We start from the raw sequence: 3745 nt of genomic DNA, 5'->3' as shown, positions 1-3745 counted from the left end.
CTAAGTTTCATCGAATTCTGAAACAGAAAAATTTTTTTGATTTTTTTCGATTTTTTCCAAGGGGTACCCCTTCAAAAAATTGCAAAAAATCCAAAAACTTTTGTTGTTTCGGAATTTCATGAAACAAAGTTTCTAAGGTATAACCGACCCAAGAAATTCAAAAATTGGGTACATTTAACGATTGGACGGATAATTTTTGAGATATCGCCAAAAATCGATCCCTTTACTCGTTTTTTTCAAAATCTACTAACCTAATCGTCAAATAAACTCGATTTTTGAATTTTTTGGGTCAAAATTACCTTATAAACTAAGTTTTATCGAATTCTGAAAAAGAAAAAATTTTTTGATTTTTTTCGGTTTTTTTCCAAGGGGTACCCCTTCAAAAAATTGCAAAAAAATCCATAAAATTTTGTTGTTTCGGAATTTCATGAAACAAAGTTTCTAAGGTATAATTGACCCAAGAAATTCAAAAATCGGGTACATTTAACGATTGGACGGATAATTTTTGAGATATCGCCAAAAATCGATCCCTTTACTCGTTTTTTTCAAAATCTACTAGCCTAATCGTCAAATAAACTCGATTTTTGAATTTTTTGGGTCAAAATTACCTTATAAACTAAGTTTGATCGAATTCTGAAACAGAAAAAAATTTTTGATTTTTTCGATTTTTTTCCAAGGGGTAAAATTTTTTTCCCTTCAAAAAATGGTAAAAAATCGAAAAAAAAAAATTATGTTTCGGATTTTGATGAAACACAGTTTATAAGGTATAAATGACCCAAAAAATTCAAAAATCGGGTTCATTTAACGATTGGGCGGGTAGTTTTTGAGATATCAAGAAAAATCGACCCCAGGACTCGTTTTTTTCAAAATCTACCTGCCCAATCGTGAAATGAACTCGATTTTTGAATTTTTTGGGTCAAAATTGCCTTTTAAACTAAGTTTGATCGACCGGATTAGATGATTACGAAGTGAATAATAAAAAGGAAACAAATTTGAAGTCTGTAACTTACAAATGTCAAAAAATTTACAGAATTCCTTAGCTAAAAGCAACCAATATCTTTTAAATATTAAAATTAAACTTGATCAGAACCTATTTTGCATTTGTAATTAAAGTGTTATGTATAACATTTATAAAATTGGGGTGCGTTCTTATATGATACTTAGCGTACTGAACTAAATTCATTTTTAACCGATTTTTGTTATAATAGACATAATAACCAATTTCCTTTTTCACTTTAAATGTCAAACAATTGATTTTTAATTCAAAAGTGTAGATTTTCTATAATAATACCTATAAGAGGGCCTCATGCCAGAAGGCTGTATCGGCTAATTTGTTGATTTTGAGATATTTTGCAGTTGTTTTTGTCGGAGTTACATTGTGTTCAATTTTTATGGGTGTAGCTAAAATATTTACTGAGATAGAGACTGTTAATCTTGGGTCGTATGACTTTTATGAAATAATGGCATATATAGTACCTTTTGGAACGAAATAAAATGTTTTCATGCAGAATGATAAAATTTTTTCATGACAATGACTTTATTTTGCAAAAATGAAAATATAAGTTATAAAACTTCATCGACTGTATTAAAAAATTGTGTTTGTGTGTCCCTTCTGGCATAAGGCCCTCGATATAAAGTGCAGTTTTTTTTTTTTTTTTTTTTTTTTTTTTAAATCAAAGTTTTTTAACCTATTCAACGAATATAAATTTAAAATGCAGATATTATGTTTATTAATTTCAGCTTATGGTGTATAAATTTAAATATATTTAGCCCCAAATAAAAGTATTAAAATATTGATATTTTCTCAAAAAATATGATTTATTTTAAAACGTTTTATTTAAATTTTATAAATTTGATAAATTAGTAATTTGAATCATAAATATTCAATTTACAAAAACTGCACTGAATCAATAAATATCGGCTTAGTTCGTTAAATGCCACTACGAAAAAACATTAAAAGATTTTTATTAAAAACTCCTGAGATCTGGGGATCCGTAATGTGCGTTTTCGATTGAAGTGTACTGTGTCACTCTCATATCTTAAGTGGTATAATGTGTTAAGATAACAAAAGTTATTGAAAGTATGAGGGACTTTGACTTAGTACACAAAAAATTTGAAATAAATGTAAGAATTTTAGTTTCATAATACAAATATGTAATTTCTATGACTTGTATAATAGTACGAAACATTTGTGTGTTTTGTATACACAAACATACAAATAGAATAAAGACACGAAATGGTTACATATAATTTGTGTCAATCACATAGATCGGATATCTAGATGATCCGGGCTCGAGTCCCGGCTTCTGTGTAATTTTTTCGTGTCTTTCTATTTGTTCAAAGAAATGTTAAGAGGTTTTAAACAATTATGGTGACTTATATCGGCGCCGTGGCTTAGTTGGTTAAAGCGCCTGTCTAGTAAACAGGAGATCGTGAGTTCGAATCTCGCCGGGGCCTTAGACACTGATATATTTTTATATTTATATCAACACCATTGCGAAAAAGCATGAAACAATTATGGATTCGCGAACAATCATAAATTGCGGGAAATAATTGATTAAGTAATTTGTATAAAAAGAAGAAAGAAATTGTGTGTATTTTTCAGAAATAAATTTTTGGTGGTTAAGACTTCAGCATGAATTCCAGTTATGAAGGTTTCTGACTTATCCAGGCCCCACTTAACCAAGTTTCACTGTAATTATGTATTTTATATTCTGATTCAGTTTAAACGCTACAAATTCGTCGTAATAATCAATCCGTCATTTTAAATGATGTCGCTAAGACCAATTTTGAGTGTATTTATAAAAATACACTCAGATTTCCTTTTCCCACTACATGATTAAATTAGGGAAGTGACAAATATAAATAGTTATCAAATCGAATTAAAAAAGAAAAATAAACAAATTAATTGTGTTCGGCAATAATAAATTAGGAGATGTGAATTATTAAAAACAAAAACAAGATTGTCTACCTTCTAATTGACCTGAAATTATCTTCAGACATATGTCAATGTGATACGGTGCAGATCAGATAAAATATTAAGTAAATGGATGATGAACTCTAAACACACATATTACTGGATTGACATGATGGATTGATGAACTTTGAACTGAATCGTTCAGTTCAATGCATTTTTAAAAGTGCATTTACTTCTGAAAAATTAACATATATTGAATATGAAATTAGTTCTTATATTTTATTTGATTAATAATAATTTGCTATGTATAAGATGGCCCAGTATCGATTTATTTATCGGAAACGATGCACAGTGGAGTATTTATATCAAATTTCTGGACAAAAGTCACAAAACTCAACTCAGGTCTGTTTTGCATTGAAAGTAGTTTATTAGATATCCATTCCATCTCAAACAAGTCACTTGAGTTACTTCAACCTCACCTTCAAACAGGCAAGGTGTTTTGTAAGCTCCAATCTACCTGCTCTTACAGATATATGTTATTATCGTTGTTACTCTAGAATTACCGTGTCATTCAATTAACGTTTACTGTGTTTGTTAGTACAATTAAGTAAGTTTTTATATTGAAGACGAAGATTTGTGCTGTTTTTATTAGTATTTAATGTTAATGTTTCTATTAATATAATTAAATATTCCTGATTCATTAAAGAAATTAATTAGTTTCATTAAATTTTTTTGCTCCACAAGGATATGGATAGAGATAAAGATGGCTTAAGGCAAAAGTCAAAAGAAGGAGTAAGCAGTTTGCAACTTACAATTCCAAAATCGTTA

The 3745-nt window shown here is 28.7% G+C and overlaps 1 non-coding gene across 1 annotated transcript; it reads left to right on the top strand.

Annotated features, from left to right (window-relative positions):
- The first annotated feature begins 2383 nt into the window (after nucleotides 1-2383).
- On the top strand, nucleotides 2384-2457 carry Trnat-agu. Its single transcript has one exon. It is a non-coding gene; the product is annotated as a tRNA-Thr (tRNA).
- Nucleotides 2458-3745: the final 1288 nt, after the last annotated feature.

This window comes from Chrysoperla carnea, chromosome X, assembly GCF_905475395.1.
Source record: "Chrysoperla carnea chromosome X, inChrCarn1.1, whole genome shotgun sequence".
NCBI classification, from domain to species: Eukaryota; Metazoa; Arthropoda; class Insecta; order Neuroptera; family Chrysopidae; genus Chrysoperla; species Chrysoperla carnea.
This window is presented reverse-complemented; position numbering and strand designations above follow the sequence as displayed.